Here is a 19075-nt window from a genome sequence, read left to right as displayed (position 1 = left end):
CAGAAATGAAAAGGTGAAACGTGGAACACCTATGTAGTTTTCTTCCATTGATAAATCTCAGGTGCTTTGGGTCTTATGAGGAAACTTTGACCTTTAGTATTTTTGTTTTTGTTGCTCTTTATTTATTTTGCTGCAGCATGAATGCTATCGGTCATGAAAAATAACCCAGGGGCGACGCGGTGGGTAGTGGAGGGAAGGCGGAGGAGTGACCTGGTTTTGATTAGTTAATTCAGATTAGGGAGTAAATTCTGATTTCACAGCTGCTGTTCAGGTTCAGTGGCACTACCAATTTTTCCATTTCAAGTTCCCATATATAAAGCTGACAGTTTCCTCGGCTAGAACCCTTTTTAATGTTCCTCTTTGGCACAGGCTCTACCTTTCCCCCCATGATTTTCAGTAGCCTTCCTCCCCCATGCAGCTTTGCCAGAGCTACTCAGTTGTGAGCTTCAAATCTCCTGTAATTCCAGTCCTAGCAGGCCCTTAAAAATGTAGCAATGCACAGATGTGCAGTGAAAATTTTAAAATGTGCACTTTCTTTTAGGTATATGAACACTGAATATCACATAAACCTCTGATGTCCCCCTTGCCACCCTCTAGAGCTAAGCTAACACTTCCTTCTGTGTTTATATTCGTGGCTCATAGGTAAGTGGTTGGCCCTGGCTTTTAGTTCTTGTGTTTTCTCATCTCTTTCCTTCTGTGCCAAATAGCTTACTGGTTTTATGATGTGGGCAGGGGCCGATGAGGGAATAGTTTTGAGTCCACAGCCTCCATTTTCATTCATGGCCTGGGCTGAGTTTTAATACAGGCCTTAGTTAGAGACAAAGTCTAGTTCTCCACAAAGCTCCCTTTTACAGTTTCAATAGAGAAATGATAAACATCAAAAGATCAACAGTTTTCCAAAGAAGCCAATATGTAATAGTCATGCCCAGGAGCACTGTTATAACTGAAAACCTTAAAATGAGCATTGAATTGTAGCTTTGTTCTAGTTTGTTTTTCCTCCCTATAATAGGGTCCCTTAAAAAGCAAGGCAGATAAAAGGAGGGAGGGAAGTTTGAGAATTGAGACTGAAATGAGTCTGATCATTTAGATGTAATGAAGCAAAGAAACAATCTTCAGTTCTGGAGGCTTTTTGTTGTCGGGGGTGGGTATGGCTACATTGAAAAATAGCTTCTGCAATCCGATTGCAAAATAAGCCTTGCATGTGACTTGTGTTAACTCAAACAGGTGAAGTGAGTATTTTGTGGGTACATGTGTGTGATGGGCCAAAGGAAAACTTCGTCCCAGGGGACTCCACATCCTTTGAATAGAAGTGATGGTTCTAATATTTTGCTCTTGTTAGAAAAGAAAAGAAAAGAAAAGAAAAAAGGAAAGGAAAGAAAAAGCATTGGTGATGGGTGTGCATCTTCCTGTCTTCCTCATTACAGAGTATTTATGAAGTTAGGATTTTTTTTCTGTTTCAGAGATGGGCAATCATTCTTCAAATTACAGAATGAAATCTTTATGCGTTTCAGGGTGATCAGGTCTTTAAAACGCCATCTCTTTTAAGAGACCTCTATAAAGTGAGGAATTTGAACAATGAGGCTGGTTTAAATAATGCCCTGGCAGAAGAGGGGTTAACAGGCACAACGCAGAGCTGAGTGCTTTTGCATTGTTTGGTGTCTGACTTCACTGTGAATTATAGGAAAGAATTTTTGCATACAGGTTGTCTGGGTGGGCTGCTTGTCATCATCTAGAAATGGCCATTTCTTCTAGGATGGTGGATTTGTGAGTTGCTTTACTCTTTATTACCTGAAGTGTCTGTGAATACATGGTGTATATCTGAAGTTGAGTTAATCCACGATTAAATTGATGAAGGGCTTGAAAATACTGGATAAAAGGAACCATAATTTTGCAATAATCAAAGAGGTAAGAGGGGGCCCGTTACACAGGAAATTCAAGCTAATGCCTTTGTACGTGTCTATAGCGAGAAGCCAGAAAGACAATACAAACCCAGATAGATCAACCTGCTGTCATCATGGCTGACGAGGAGACATGTTTGGTTCAATATTGAGAACTTTGGTCTGGAAATCAGGAAACACAGTTCCAGTTCCAGTTTTAGTGCTGATCTCTCCATTAAAGTGTTCCTTAAGAGGCCACAAGCAAGTAGGAAAACAAGTTACTTTCGTGTTTTGTGCCTTACATTTGCCCATCTGAGAAGTGGGGATGACAACACCCTCTGCCGTTCCTTTCCTCATTGGGGATTTGGTTAGATGGATGGAAGGACATGTGTGGATGAGCTTTGGAGTTTTTCCGTGGAAAGGTGCTCTAGAAATCCAAGCTTGCATGTGTTGTTTGAAAATATCAGTAATCTGCCATGACATGGATGGCTGTCTGAAACTGCCTACACACACACACACACACACACACACACACACACACACACACTGAACCTGAGCATCCTCCAACCTGCCTGAGAGGCAACATTTAGCATCATTGTGGAGACCCACTTTAGGTATTGACACCTTAAAGTAAGATTCACTTAAATGCAAGGTGAAAAAACAGCTCCCTCCCCCCCACACAACCATCACATATCTTAAGTCTTCCACTGGTACAAATGAAAATAAGGAGATTTATGAAATGGCAATGCAAATCTTCATGCTAATCAACAGAGTTTAGAAAAAAATCAGCCAGGAGCCCTGAACATGCCTGTGGCAAGTGTACTGCTTCAGCCTGCAAAAGATAAAGTACACTAGTGCATATCTGTTAGTCTAATTTATTCAGAGTCATTGCCATATCACAACCTTGTGTTTGATTTTCTTATAAACTAATAATTTCTTGAATGAACTAATACTGCTATAGCCACTAGTACCTCTACCTTGTAGAAGTTTTTTATTGTTGTGTATGCAACTAAATTGAAATATCTTTCACTTGAAATATTGACTTTAATATCTCATTTGAAAAATTCATGAAGCCTTTGATGTTAAATCCATACTCAATTTAGCCAAATGCCATTAGAATATGCAATACGCCTGAATACAGAAAGCATTATTGTCTGTGTTTCTGCAGAAGAATTACATTTTATGACTGTAACGTCAGGATCTTTTTTGGATTTGTGCATGAGGAAAAGAAAGGGAAAGGCAGCACATTAGATGCAAAATGAAAAGTGGTATTGATTAGGCTCTCATTTACCCACTCTCTGCCTCATTCCCTAAATGCATGGAAATAAGGGTTGTGCCACTGCAACTAACAATGCTCTATAATGAATGGAACAATCTTTAGAAAATTAGTGTGAGCATGTATGATAGTGCACAGATGTTGCTCGGAGTAACTGTCATACATTTTTTTTACATCTCCATTTACATAAGTCTCTTTATTTCCTAATAGTATCATAATAGAAACATGACAATAGTTAATGATTTCATAAAACATATAATGTAAAGACTGTCAGAAAGGTAGAACGTTAATTGAAACCTATAGCTATACCACATTAGAATTACATTTCCTAAATGACTCATGTTAAAAATATCCCTCTTGAACAGAGAAAGATAAAGACAGGTATTTTAAAAAACAACAACAGCAAAAAAACAATCTCAAGCTCTCAGCGAATTAAAAATCCCCTCCCCCCCAGTAAAACACAGAGCAACAAATATTGCAAAATCCACTGTGTGCTAATAGAATGTTTTTTGCCTTTAGTAATTTATGGGCACTTTCCCCCCATCTATCGATCACATTTTAAAAAGTAAACTGCATTAACATTTTAGACTATTAGGGCTCCAGAAAATGTTTGATTTTTATCGCTACTAAAACATCGTCATGGCACAGGCTTTCATTAGCCAGCACAGAAACAGGATACTTCTTTTTGAATGAAAGGGCTATCTGCACCTTTCATGTTTACCCAGGTATTTCATGGTGTCCTGAAGGCAAAGGCCGGAGAACGTTTTTGGGACAGACCAAGCTATTTGTAAGACTACAAAGACTACATTTATGAAATTCAAAAAAAAAAAGTGGAAGAGAGAAAAGATGGGGAATGAAGAATCCCTTACCCAATGAGAAAAACAGACTAGCCAGAAGACTACAGATCCTTTGGAGAAAGTCTGGGACACAGTCCTTGAGCGCCAAGGAGTTCAGCCCTGGGTTGCTGCCTGCTCTGTAGCACCATCTGCTGGTCAGCCTGTGGTTGCTGTCAGTCTTGGGGAAGTGGTCTGTTCAGCTTAAGAAAAAGGTCAGCCTGACTTTAATTTTAACATACAGAATGTGAATTGCCATTTACGTCAAATAGGGAGAGGGGAAACTATAGTCATGTTAGAGAAGAATAGAGAAGGATAAACGGAACTGAACAGGTCACATAGAGTAGTTATTTACAGCATATTAGTTTAAAGAAACAAAAAGCAAAGTCCTTTTCTTTTCTCTTTTTCTTTTCTCATGGAGTGGGAAGTATAAGAATCCTGTGGATTTTTAGAACAAGACTAAACCATCTGTGCAAGAAAATTTATTCTCACCTTGATCCTTCAACAACTTGTGTATCTTCCATTCTATTAAATTAAGGCATTACTGAAATATGTTTAAAATTGAGCACCATCCATCATAGAGATTGAGTTAGAATATCTCCATAATATTTACACATCTCAACAGGAAAAGTAATTTTTCTTTTCAGTAGTTATCAGTTTTGAAAACCTGGAATGACTTGTAAGCCACCGTCTGTCTCATCCCTTACTAAACATTTCCTCATCTGATGCATTTCACTGATTTGATCTCACTGATGTGGTAATAAAATCATTGGTCACTCAAATACACAGAGGGTGGTAGCCATGTGTTGAATCACCTGCTGCTAATTCAGATAGAGGTATACAGATGGGACTTGGGGACCCAAATGTGTTAATCTGAGAAATCCCTCGGCAATATCCCATGGATTACAATATTGCTGAAATATCCGGTATATTACTGCAAGTTAAATACTTCTAGAATTAATTATTAAAAGTGTATTTACCAAGGTTTAGCAACTATTTAATATGTGTTGCTTCCCAATGGGAGCTTAGCCTATCTAAGGGCTGTGGAATCCTGGGGTCTTTGGATTTATTTAACAAATGATAAGCACCTGATTAAAAATAAATTAAATGCTGGTAAAAGTATTTGGGAAGCTCATTTAAAGTGTTTCATTAGTAAAGGGTTTACTCATACCATCTTTAATGTTTTAGAATTACTAACTTTGTATACTAGAGTAAGAAACAATATGGCTGCCAAAGAAGAATTGGGTGAATCACCATATTTCTTTCTTTTTTTTAAAATTAAAGTTTATTGGGGTGACAATTGTTAGTAAAGTTACATAGATTTCAGGTGTACAATTCTGTAATACATCTTCTGTATATCACATTGCGTTCACCACCCAGAGTCAGTTTTCTTTCCATCACTGTATATTTGATCCCCTTTACCCTCATCTACCACCCCCCTCCCCACTTACCCTCTGCATATTTCTTAATTACTTTTTTTCTCTTGTGAGAGTTTTATTTTTTTTAAAGGAGAGTTCTATGATTTTTTTTTTAAAACCCATGAAAGCAGGTATCTTAATGCTACAAAAATTTGGAAGAAAGTATTTGATAACAGATTCACCAGTGGTAAGCTGTTCTCATAAGAGAGTTGCCTGTATTTTTTTATTTTCCTTGTGGAATACACTTGTAAGTGTCCTTCACTCTATTTTCCGAGTTTTTTTTTGAACATTTCTATAGTTAATGCAAGGAAAAAGGAAAAAAAATCATTCTCTTGGATAGTCCTTCATAGAAAAAAATGTAAATCATAATTTATGACAAAATGGTTTGAATTCCTCTTTCAGATGTATTGAGTGCTTGTTATTATTATTCGCCAGCCATTGTACTAGGCCCATTCATGTACTTTTTTTTTTAAGGTCAATTTTCAAGGAATTGTTACACTTACCAATTTAAATACATGATATGCACAATGCCAGTCTGCTTAAGTTTGAACAAGAAAAGTTTAAGAGAAGAGCCCAGACCAACACAGATCTTTCCTTATACAGAGCTTTTAGAGAAAACAGGATTCTTTTGAAGCCAAGTCAGAAAGCAATGGGAGTTTTATATCAAAACAGACCTAAAGACATGTTTATAGATGAAACTGTATATTTTGTTTTAATACTTAAATTATGTTTCATGTGTTTGAAATCCATTTCTTTGCATGCAAGCTGTTTTCTTTTCTTTTTTCTTTTTTTTCTTTTTTGTTTTTCTTTAGTGTGAAATTTCCTTGAGACTAGGGTCTCATCTTTATCTAATTAAAAGACATCCTGACTCTCAGTACATACGCTTGATACAAACAAGTTAAAAGTAATAATGACTTCTGAACTTGGAGCTCATTCTTATCGCTATCTAAGAACTGAAGATTGGAAGGAAAAATATGTTAAGAGAAAATGGAGTGGGAGTGAGGGAGTGGGAGAGGGGAGTGTAGAGGGCAGGATCTGGTGGAAAGAAATGCTGCATTTAAAATGAGGCACTGGCCCCTCCTATTATTCTTCAGCAATGTTCCAGTAGAGAAGGTCTCTGAACTGAACAACAGATGTGTCTTGAGATGTCTTGTAAGGGCTAGATTCATAAATTAAAGATAACTGTGCAGGTGCACATCTTGTTAAAAAAATGTGGCAGATATACCAGATTTATTCAGGTAGGGCATTCTGCTACTGACCAAGTGTAGGAAATAGCGGTGGTCCTAAATAGGTTGGACTTGGACTTTTGGTACCAGAAATCTCTTCGGAACAACAGCCTACATAGATGAAGTGCCAGTAAACAGGAGAACCTGATCACAACAGAGTTGGCGATTGACTTGTGTGGGCTATGGCTAAGAGCTGAAAGTCAATGATAATAATTGAGCCAGTTTATCTTAAGCATCTGGGATAATCAACCTAAAAAACAAAAGGAGTTGCCTTCTTCATTTGTCAACCGCAGCTTGGAACCAGAGGACAGAACTGCTTGGGGTTCCTGCATTAGGTGACTTCAAAGGAAAATGTAGCATTTACGTAAATCCTGAAGATAAATGTATGTAAAATGAACCTTCCACAATTAATATGGCCAGATTTACCACCATGGTTGAGTGAATGAAATCAAGTGAAAACAGAATGCATCTTGGCTGTGCTCATTGGCCATGGCCAGTGGTCAGGCAGCAGATGTGGTCTTTATGTTACAGCAAAGGCTTTGAAACCTCTCCTGGATCACCTCCCACCCTCATGGCTCCCTGAGCAATGCTGATAACAACTAGCCAAGCGACTGATGCTGCTGCTGAAATTACCTCTTTGGTCTCACACAGAGCCATCCTCAATCCATGGAGAACAGCCAGCATGTCTGTAGCGATGGCAACTTAGGCACTGAATATGTCCCATTTTGTGTCAGGGTTGTATGATTCCATGGGAGACCTGTCAGGGGGAAAGATATCCAATGATACTGTATGGTGCCAGGAAGTATTGGTAAATGCTGGGCAGTTTTGTCTTGAGGGGGGACTCTTAGAAGTTGCCTTGTGTGCTACAGAAGTGTCTTGGTTTATGACAGCTAAAGACACTGATACTGAATACCTGGCTGTGGTCACTATATGCGTATATGTGCATATATAATTACTATAATGTTCAGATCTAGAATTCTGGGAAAACCAACATGCTGAGTATCTGTCTGTGATATCTAACTCATGGTGAGACTATTCTTACATTATGTTCAAATGTAAACTCTTTCTGGTGCATTAACACCAGAGCCAATCCATTCCTAACTCCCGAAGCTAAAAAGAACAAAGCTGACCATTTTTTGAAGCAGAAGATGTTTGTTTTAAAATACTGGGGAATGTGGAATTGGGCTCAAAGGGTATGGCTTTCCTTTGATGGATACTCAGAGCTCTTGGTACTCTGTACTTTGCTTATTACTTCAGAAAGGGAAGATGAAAAACAGTGCATACAGTCCAAAGTTGAGTAAATGGCAGGTTATTGAGAAAGCATAAAATAATTACTGATGACACCTAGCATTTATTGAGTACTTCCTATGTTCTAGGCATGGTACTAAGTTCTTGCTTAGTGCCATGACCTAATTTATTTCACCCAACCATCTTTGACGTAGATACTGTTATTTCTGCATAATTCTCAGGTAAGTAAAACCAGTTCTCGTCTAGTAAGTGACAGAGCTGGTTTGTTTAGACTTTGGTTTATCTGACTCTAGGGCTCAGTCTCTTTACCTTGAGAGTTTAGGTAATAAGGTTGGTGCCACAGGAAATTGAAGGCATTAGGGTTAAAAAAAAATGTATTATAAACAACATTTAAGACTCTCAAATAATATAAAGACTTTTGACAGTCAAGTCTACCCTTCTACCCCCCGACCCCCCAACTCAAGACAGAAAACTTACCTGCCAGTAGCTCTACTTCCTCTCTCTGTGGTCACTGTGATGATGAATTTGGTTGGTGCGTGTCTTTATATGTTCTCCACATATATATTTACCCTTAAAAGTTACCTTGTTATTTTGCATAGCTTTTAATTATGTTCTGATAAAACTATTTAGCAGTTGGAGCGAAGAAGCATGGAGAGAAAATGGAAACCACAGTGCTCATCTCCTGTGGAAGTGTGTCGTGCAATGTTAAGCTTGTTTTATAGATTTTTTGGTACTTTCTCAGGACTGTATTAAAGGTCTGAGTGATTTTGTCAGCATATTTTCAGGGAAATTGTTTCTGAACCACAGGTACACAAAACAGATCTTGAAACAATCGTCATTTCCTGTAACTGGGGGCAGAATCAAATTTGCCCTCTTTTCTGCACTGTATGATTGTCAGGATGGCTAATTTTCTTTGATTCTGTGTGGGGAAACTATACCCCAAGAAGTTAAAATCATTATCTTTGCTTGGTACTCTGTGGCAGCTGCCTGCCTGGTGGCTTCTGGTAGTTCCGTGAAACGTGTGGGCAGAAGAACAGAAGGGCTGAGGAAGGAAATAGAATGACTGGAATAGCATTTGCTGGCAGAATGTTGGTAGCTGAAGGTGGAGCATATCCAGAGGACACTGTTAGGAATATTTTAAAATCACAGGTGCACTTCTGCTCCCTGCAATTTAAAGACACACTGCAAATGCAGATTGTATAACTGTTTTACATAGTGGCTATATGGCTTCCTTATTTCTAAGTTGGGGTTCTGGTGGGCCATCTGTAGGCAAAGGGGAGACGAACTGTGTCAGCTTCTTCCAGAAATGAATGTGTTCTAAAGTGACTCTATTTCTCTAGCACCTGAGAACACAAGAAACTGTAGAACTCAAGATCAAGAAAGATTTTTTGAAAAAATTAATAGAAATGTCACATTTTTCAACTTGAGGCTTACCAAGTGGTATACAAATTTTCACTTATGTCTATTAGCCCTACCGCACTTATCTAGTTCAGCTTTGAAGTGGGTCATGCATGTGCTAAAGATTGCTTCACACGGGTGGATTCTGAACATGCTTTCAGAGGTGAAAGGAAAGATTTTCCTGTGCCCAAACCTTTCATTTATTCACTAAAATCTGAAAATCCACCTAAGGCATTTTATTTAAAGGAATACAAGAAGGAAATAAAAGGGAACCTCCTAAAACTAGTGCTCCAAAATTCTAAAATTATACCTCACATCAGTAAACTTTTTGGAGGACTTAACCCAAATGTGTATGTTTATTGATTTATAAATTATATTTGCACTTTTATATGAATATTTTCATACATAATAGAATGTATGCAAACATTTTAACTGGAGGAGACAAAAGTGAAATAAAATATCTTATTTAGTAGTGGTACAAAATCTTTTCTTTCACAAAAGTTATTATTATGATTGTGATTGATTATAATTCAAACTTTTTGATCATCTTGGTTTAATATTAGATTGATGCAAAAGTAATTATGGATTTTGCAATTATTTTTAACCTTTTAAACCGCAATTACTTTTGCACCTACCTAATACTTTGTGATGTAGTTTGGTCTGGTTCTAAATTCAGCTTATTTTAAAATTTTGTTTTAATGTCTGTTGTAGCTAAAACAATGCTTCATCAATGTATGTAGGTAAATTGAAAAAAGGCATGGTGGTTGAGTTTACGAATTTGTGATACCCAGTTTCTAGTTCCCTCCACAATTATACAGGCATTTTTATTGCTCCCGGGCAAGCAAATAGTCATCTTTTCAGATGCTAATCAGTTGTCTTTTCAAAGTAATTAGAAGGCATACATTCTTATATTTTTAACAAATGGATTTAAATCCCTCTGAGAGTTTTGATCTTGAGGATTTTTAATCAAGTTACAATATTCTACTTTCAAGTTGTTAAGAAGTATGAAAATATGGGAGCTTTTTATAAGTGACAGACATATCATTTTCAGTAGTCAAATCATATTAAAATGGAAATGATTCTAAATACCAATTTTTAAATATTCTTTCCATAGTCCAAATTCTAGTATTGTTTTTTTTTTTTTTTTAATACAGTGTTTCTCATCTATGGTTGAGACATCAAGGCCAGATTAAAGGCCAGATTCAGCATATTTTCTTTCCATAAAAAGTCAGCAAATTCATACCCCTTGACTTTTTTGTAAAAGAAAAATGCAAACTTAAATATAGGTGTCACAAGATTTTCTAGCTCTTGGTCATGAGATAATCAGCTAACTTCTGTGTGGGATAAACTATTTTTATGGGCAGTTTCTATTTCATTTGCAGAGAATAATAAATATTTTACTGTATTTTAAAGGTTTTGTGGTTATCATGGTTGTTGTTAATACTTTAGGACTCTGACACTTTTAACTTCAACTTTTTTGCTGTGAGAGGTTATGAATGATGTCAATGAAAAGTGTCTTGTGCATAAAATTTAAGTCTTTTGCATAAAATTTAAAATCTCACACATTTTGTGAGGCTTACTTTAGTTGCAACTCAGTAACATAACATACAAATCTGCTTAAGGAAGTCTAAGCACACTGCACAATATCACAGTAAACTGTAAGCAGTCCGAGGAACCCCTGTCAACCCTTCTACATCAATTTCCTTTTTTTTCTTAAGTTATTTTATATAAATTCTATGACATAGTACCACTTGAAAGGCAGACTGAATGAGGGTAATATAGAGTCAATCTATATTAAATATTACCGTAGTAAACCTTTTAATTCTTTTGCATGAAAAATGCATATGAATAGAAGAACTAATGTTTTCTTTATTCCCCCATTATATCGCTGTATGTACCCCAAATTAGAAACTGCCTTTATGGCATTGATCCTGTTATAATGCAAATCTCTTTGAGTGACAGAATACTTGAAGAAATTACATCGTTTAGTATGAATCAATTAAACTTTTTTTGAAAACGTATTTTAATAGGGTAAGAACATGAGTGAAGTAAATAGAGTTGGCCCTTGGTGGTAGTGGGTGGTTACTGAAATTCAAGAAGAGATGGAAAAGATCATGTTCAAAACTGTAAAGCTATGAGAATGAAACATCAATCATGAGGTTTGCAGCAGTTAAGTTCTTTCCTTACTTTTGTGATAATTCAGAACCGTAGAGCAGGCAAAGTAGTTCAGCTGTCCTCTCATTCCAGTTCAGATTGCAGCTCTGTACCTGGCCTACCAGAAGGAAAGGTGTTGGGCTAAGGTATAGCCAGTCCTCAACCTGGAGCCAGGACATGGCCCCCAGCCTTGGCCAAGGTGTTTTGTCGGAGCACAAGTGATTTGAACCTAAAGATGGTACCTTCCCAGGGATGATTGGTTACCATCACTTGGGTTTTGAATATAGTCTGGCATTCATTCTGTGGTCTATAAACTAAGTATTCAAGTAGCTTTTCTGGGCTATGTCATTTTCCATTGAGGGAGTTTGAGCTGTTATTATACTAAGGTCTGACAGCAGGTTAGTTTTCAGAGACTCGATAAATCCTCCAGGAAAGCTATTGAGGTTGGAAGCTTTCTCCCTCTTATTCTATTTTGAGACTGGCAGCAGAAGTAGAGGATTCCATTCTGTCCACTATGTTATTTTAATTTCTGGGATGGTGGTGCCATCACCTCACCTCTTTTCTCCATTTTTTTTTCCTTCCTTCACACCATTCTTTGCTGAAATGTTACCACCAGACACAGGAAGTCACTACCTGTAGTTGGCATTTTTATGGTATTCACCATCACAAATGATCACCATCAAATAGTGTAATTAAATCACGGTTTCTTTATACTTGACAATGAGAGGAATAAAATGAGCATTTTATAACATGACATTTTTAGAGCACATGAGTCTTTTGACATCTATCTGTTCTTTGGAGAAAACATGTTCTTTTCTTAAAGATTTTTATTAAAAATATAGCTAATGTACAATATTATATGAGTTTCAGGGGTACACAGTAGTTCAACATTTATATACCTAAAGAAGTGATCACCATGAGAAGTCCGGCAACCATATGACACCATATGATGCTATCACAATATTATTGACTATATTCCCCATGTTACATGTTACATCCCTGTGGCTTATTTGTTTTATACCTGGAAATTTGGACCACTTAATGGCATCCACCTTTAACCCCCACTTTTTAATTTTTCAATTACAGTTGACATTCAATATTATTTTATATTAATTTCAGGTGTCCAGTATAGTGGTTAGACATTTATATAATTTAAGAAGTGATTCCCCCTGACTAGTCTAGTACCCACCTAGCACTATACAAAGTTGTTACCATATCATTGCCTATGTTATTTTACATCCCCATAACTATTTTGTAACTACCAATTTGTACTTCTTAATCCCTTCACCTTTTCACCCTGCCCCCCAACCCCATCCATCACCCATATAAATCTAGTATCCATTTAACACCATGCAGAGTTATTACAATATTATTGACTATATTTCTTATGCTATACCCTACATTCCTATGACTACTTTGTATCAACCAAGTTGTACTTCTTAATCTCTTCCCCTTTTTTACCTACACTCCAAACCCTCTCCCATCTGGCATCTATCAAAATGTTTTTGTATCTATGGGTTTCTTTCTTATTTGCTTATGGTTTTTTTTTTGTTCTTTAGATTCTACATGTAAGCAAAGTCACATTGCATCTATCTTTCTCTGTCTGACATACTCCCCTCAGCACCATACCCTCCAGGTCCATCCATGCCACTGCAGATGGCAAAACTCCATTCCCTTCCATGGCCAAGCAATATTCCATTGTATATATCTACCACCTTCTTTATATCCAATTCTTTCATCAACAACCACCCAGGCTGCCTCCACATCTTGGCCATTGTAAACAATGCTGCAATGAACATATGGATGCACACATCTGCTCGAAGTAGTGTTTTGGGTTTCTTTGGATAAATACCCAGAAGTGGATTTACTGGGTCCTTCTTTGTTTCTTGTTATAGCCTTTGTTTTAAAGTCTATTTTGTCTGGTATTAGTATAGCTACCCATCTCTTTATTCTCTCTCTCTCTCTCTCTCTCTCTCTCTCTCTCTCTCTCTGTATGTGTGTGTGTGTATGTGTGTGTGTTTGTGTCTTTCAACCTAGAGTGATTCTCTTGTAGGCAGCATATGTAAGGGTTTTGTTTCGTTATCCATTCAGTCCTCCTATGTCTTTTGATTGGAGAATTTAATCCATTAAATTGAAAGTAATTGTTGACAGATATGTAGCTATTTCCATTTTATTACTCATAATTTGATTTTTTTTTCTGTCTTAAGGAAGTTTTGCTTTGGTGGTGATGAACTCTTTTAGCTTTTTCCTGTCTGGGAAACACTATCTGTCCTTCAATTTTAAATGATACCCTTGCTGTGTAGCGTACCCTTGGTTGTAGGTCCTTGCTTTTCATCATGTTGAATATTTTGTGCCAATCCCTTCTGGCCTACAAAGTTTCTGTTGAGAAATCAGCTGACAATCTTATGGGAGCTTCCTTGTAAGTTACTGGTTGCCTTCTATTGCTGCTTTTAGGATTATCTGCCTTTCACCCTTGCTATTCTAATCATAATGTGTCTTGGTGTGAGTTCATCTTGTTTGAGACTCTCTGTGCTTCCTGGGTTTCTATGTCTATTTTCTTTGCCAAGTTAGTAAAGATTTCAGTCATTATTTCTTCAAATAGGTTCTCAATCCTTTGCTTTCTCTCTTCTTCTTCTGGTACCCCTATGATGTGAATATTGTTACGCTTGATGTTGTTCAGAGTTGTTCCAGAGGTCTCTTAAACTATCTTCATTTTGGGGGGTTCTTTTGTTTTTGTTGTTCTAATTGTGTGTTTTCTGCTACCTTGTCTTCCAAATGGCAGATTCGAGCCTCTCTCATGTAGTCTGCTGGTGATACCTCCTAATGCATTCTTCATCTCAGTTATTGTACTCTTCACTTCTGACTGGTTCTTTTTTATGGTTTCTATGTCCTTTTTTATGCTTAATATTTCTTTATTGAAGTTCTCATTGAGTTCCTTGAGCATTCTTATAACCATTGTTTTGAATTCTGTCTGTGGTAGGTTGTTTGCCTCCATTTCCTTTGGTTCTTTTTCTGGAGTTTTCTGCTGTTATTTTATTTGGGATATAGTTCTTTGTTTCCTCATTTTGGCTGCCTCCCTTTGTTTCTACATGTGAGGTGATCTGCTATGTCTCCTAGTCTTGATCAGGTGGCCATATGTAGAAGGTGCCCTGTAGGCTCCTGACACAGTATCCTTGGTTACCTGCTCCAGGTGCTCAAGGAGTGTCCCTGTGTGGGTTGTGTATGTGTCCTCATGTTATAGTTGAGCCTTGGTTGTTATTGGTATGTTAGTGGGTGGGATTTACCCTCAGGTTGACTGGCTATGGGGTTTGGCCACATCCACAGCTTATATGCTGCTGTGTGGGGGGGATTTGTCCCAGTGGACTCTGGTGTCTATTAATACCGTCCTTTGTGTGTGCTGCTTATGTGGCTAATTGGGTAGTGTTCTGGTGTGGAAGCCAACCTCCAAGTATGTTGGGTCTGAGGCCTCTTTGGAGGGGCTCCAGTGTAGGACCAGGTCACCCACTGCCTGTGACCAGCTGGGGCTACCTGGTAGGAGCTACAAAGCAATGTACATGTTTTTGCTGCCTATGCTAAACCTAGAGGCACATGGAGAGGCCATACTGCAAGTTGATAATGGTTGCCACCAGTACTAGGCCTGGGGTAGTTTTGCAAAAAGCCAGGACACCTTGAGTCCTGCTGCCACCTGCTGGCTCCCTTAAAATTCAGCTGCTTATAAAGCCTTGTGTGCATGCAAGTTGGATGAGGCAGGGTCTCAGGGAGTCACTATAGTGGGAAGCATTGTGGTCACCAGATTAATGTAGACACTGGTTTGGTGCCAGTGCGGAGCCTGGAGCCATTCAGCAAAAGTCTCAGAGCACACTGTGGCAGTTCTCACCTGCCTAGGATCCATGGACTCCAATAGTTTTCCAACAAAGAGTGCAATGTGGGACAGGCTGGGTTCTCTTGGTGAAAGTGCCTCCCTGTGAGTCAGCAGAACAGGATCCAGGAGCTCATCAATCAGATTCAAATTTAGCCATAAGTGTAGGGGGCAGGCTCAACTCATTAAAGATGGCAGCTGCCTGCTGACTGCACAGGAGAGGGACCCCCCACAGGGAAAACAGGACTGTTCTCCAGCCCTGGCCTTGAAGCCACACACCTCAGTCTGCTCCCCATATGCCTCTGATGCCCCCCGAGTCACTGTTCCTCCTCTGGAGCCCATGGTGAGTGTCTGCATACGAGTGAGTCTGTGCACGGGCCTTTAAGAGGACATCTGGGTTTCCTGTGCCTTCCATTACACCTGGATGGTTGGAATCCCCACTCTTTTTTACAGCCACATGTTGTGGGGGCTTCTCTTTCCAGCACCAGTATCTGGGCTGGGGAGCCAGAGTGGGGTTCTTCGTTCCTGTGGAGGGAACCTCCAGTGGTGCGGTATCCCTCTCTATTTTCTTCCATCACATGGAGGTTTGGGACCAGCCTGTTTCACATCTCTGCCCCTCCTACCAGTCTTGATGTGGCTTCTTTATATTCTTAGTTATAAAACTTCCATTCAGCTAGCCTTCAGATGGTTCTCCAGGTTGATTGTTCTATAATTTAATTGTAATTTTAATGTGGTCATGGAAGCAAGCAGCCACAGTGTTTATCTGCTCTGCCATCTTGGGTTTCCAAAACATGTTCTTCATTGATGAGTAAAAATACATCTATTTTCTGTAAAGCCTGTGCACCGTATCAGCATATGTTACACTCCATGAGATGAAAAATCAAACCCTCAGTGTAGCACATGTAAGGTAAAGTCTATACTCTGTGCTGAGTCTGATGCTGATGGATGAAAATCTATTAGAGGAATGCACTCACCATGCTTGGAGACTTTGCTGTTAACAGCTTTCCAGATCTTGTTTTTCTGATGTGAGTCTTATTTCAGAAAATTCAGATTAGATGATGAAAGACTGGGTAAAAAGTCTACCAAAAAAAAAAAAAATCCCCCCAAATTTGTATACTTTTTAGATTGATGCAACTCACAGGTAAAATTGGGTAATAGAGAGAACTGAAAACAGTACATTATCAAGTCATCTTTCTATACAGAATTCAAATAAGCAGGTCTGATTACAGTGGCTCTGTACCACTTAGAAGGAGCTCATGAGACTTAGAAATAAATTCTATACAATATTGTTAATTGGGAAATGGCCAGTCAGTGAAAATTCTGGATTATTGTACTTTAAGTAAATATATACTTAGTACTTTTAAATATAATAGCGCTGTACTTATGGAGAACCCAGATGTCTAACACATTTAGTCATCAAGACTAGACTCTAGAATTCAGGAGAACAGGAAAAACTCTTATCATCAGTGCATGTAATGTGCTTCATAGGAGACTATGGCATTACTCATGGAACCTCTTCTGGACCATTGTGTATAAAATAAGACATTTTATTAGAAACATCAGGGACATACAGATAGGCAATAATCTACAACAGTGGGAAGATGGAGATGAAGGACTATTAAAGGCTTGCATAAGTATAGTAATTTGACATGATTCAATAAAGGAAAAAGTGTCCCATAAGACATAACACAATTCTTTTCATGATGGTGATTTTGAATAAATAAGAATGGGTTCAATTATGCTCAGTGCACTGTGTTTGATAAGGCAGATAATCCTGCAATATATTTTTCTAAGTCCTTTCAAAAAGGATTAAATAATAGCAATTAGAACTTACTGAGCATTTACTATGGAACAAATGCTGATTTAAATATTTTTTTATGTATCACCCCATTAAATCCTCAGAACATCATCATTAAGAGTTACCATTTTCATCCCCAATTTACAGGTGAGGTACTGAGTCAAAAAGACATTAACTTGCCCCAGGTAGAAGCTGTAGACTCAGACTCAGCCTGGACATTTAACTACCGTGTCATACCTCCCTAATTAAAGTAAATAAGTATTGCTGCTTAAAGTCAAAATATTAGTTATCTTAAAATTTTACTTGTATGAATTTTTGCTGATGCAATATAAATGAGACATTTAGGCATATATTAAAATAGCTTTAATTACAACTAGGCTCCTATTGCGTTACCTAGTAAAGTCTTTCCGAGGCTTTTTTAGTGATAGATAAGAATGTTATTACAATTAAAGCTTTGAATATTTTCCATAGGTGGAGGTTTACATACAGAATGAAGATAGCTTCTAGGTTGAGAAGCTGCTATCAAGATACCTAGGAGAATGTTGAATATATCCTAGAACTTGAGGTTTACAAAATCATTAAGCCTTGTTTATGTTATTCTTTTGTTTTGCAAAAATATTTTTTTACAGACAGTACATAGGTAAACTTTAGCTTTGCTCCTGTCAGAATTATCTAATTTCTCGTTAGGGGAACCTGATTTAAGGAGCTTTTCTTAAGTAGTTTGGGTAAGCCTTGGATGACTGACTTGAAGTAAGTGATATGTTTTGTGTGTGTTTTTTAACTAGTTAATCATTAGTTGCTTTCATAACTGATCAGTCCAGCATTTTTGTAGAGCTGGGTAATTAGGCATTTGTTATAGACACGATGGGACTACGAGATGAGAGATGAGAGATGACAGATGAGAGAGGAGAACTAAAGGGATTAAACAAGCTACTGTGGTCCCTCACTCCTGGAAAGTCTGCAAAGGGGCAGGGGAATTGCAGCAACCACAACTGGAGGCCTGTCCATGACAGTCCTCTACCTGGCTGCAGACACCCCCATGCAGGGTTCCTGCTCACCATTTCTGCTAAATATTGGAGCTTGTTCACACATCAGTGCTAGCAGTTGGGTGAAGTTAGTGCTAACCCTAACTACCAATGCAATTGTATTTCTCCACAGCTTCGTTTTTGTACACAAGACAATTGCAAGTCACTAAAAATTAGGGAGGAGAGTGTAGCCATCTGGAAACGTATTGGTCATCATATTATTTCACGATGATGAGGGGAACCACAGAGTAGAATATCCTGGATGTCTATAACAGTTTATCAAAGTTGGTTAAGTTCAATCAAATGCTTTGAAAGTTATCATAGAACAGCAAATAAAATGACAATGTTCGCTACCAAGAAGTTGGTTTACCCTTAGTTATTTCACCCCAAATATGGATCTCATTTTCTTGAATTCCAATAAAAAATACTTCTAGAAAGGGAATAGGCTCTAGTTTTTCCAATTCTATACTCACCCATGGAGTACACCAGATTCAAAAGGCAATGCCTCTGGGGACAGCCTGGTTTGGCAGCTGGAGAATTTACTTTGAATGGACAAAAGACAGCCCAGTACAGAATGCAACTCAGGCCTCACATGTGTAAACACGTGCTCCCATAACCTACTTCTTTTAATGAGTAATGAATTACCTCCCCTGTTTCCCTGAACTTCAGCCTTTTTCCAAAGGGCTCTGCAGAATAGTGCATTGACGTGGAACAACCGGGTAAGATGAGACAGTTCGTTCAACCCATGTTATTAAAGAAATTGGTTCACCTTTTTGATTCTGTGTCATTGTAGTTTCAGCCATTCATTTGTTCAATAAGCAGTTTGGTATGTTCTGGGACATAATGAATATTGATCATAAAATCGATCACTTATTAAGAAACAGACTAAGGGAAATTGTTTATCCAATCAATTGTAATTTTTGATTTGTTATTTATATTTTCCAATTTTGTCCACCCCTCCCT

At 38.0% G+C, this 19075-nt stretch overlaps 1 long non-coding RNA gene across 1 annotated transcript; it reads right to left on the bottom strand.

Annotated features, from left to right (window-relative positions):
- Positions 1 to 3547: 3547 nt before the first annotated feature.
- LOC141572387 (uncharacterized) lies at positions 3548 to 18662 on the bottom strand. The gene is made up of 3 exons (XR_012497750.1): positions 18586 to 18662; positions 7264 to 7387; positions 3548 to 4189 (listed from the first exon to the last, which is right to left on the bottom strand). It is a non-coding gene; the product is annotated as an uncharacterized LOC141572387 (long non-coding RNA).
- Positions 18663 to 19075: the final 413 nt, after the last annotated feature.

The sequence above is a fragment of the Rhinolophus sinicus genome, linkage group LG06 (assembly GCF_036562045.2).
Source record: "Rhinolophus sinicus isolate RSC01 linkage group LG06, ASM3656204v1, whole genome shotgun sequence".
Lineage (NCBI taxonomy): Eukaryota > Metazoa > Chordata > Mammalia > Chiroptera > Rhinolophidae > Rhinolophus > Rhinolophus sinicus.
Note: the sequence above shows the minus strand (reverse complement) of the source record. Positions and strands in the feature narration are given on the sequence as shown.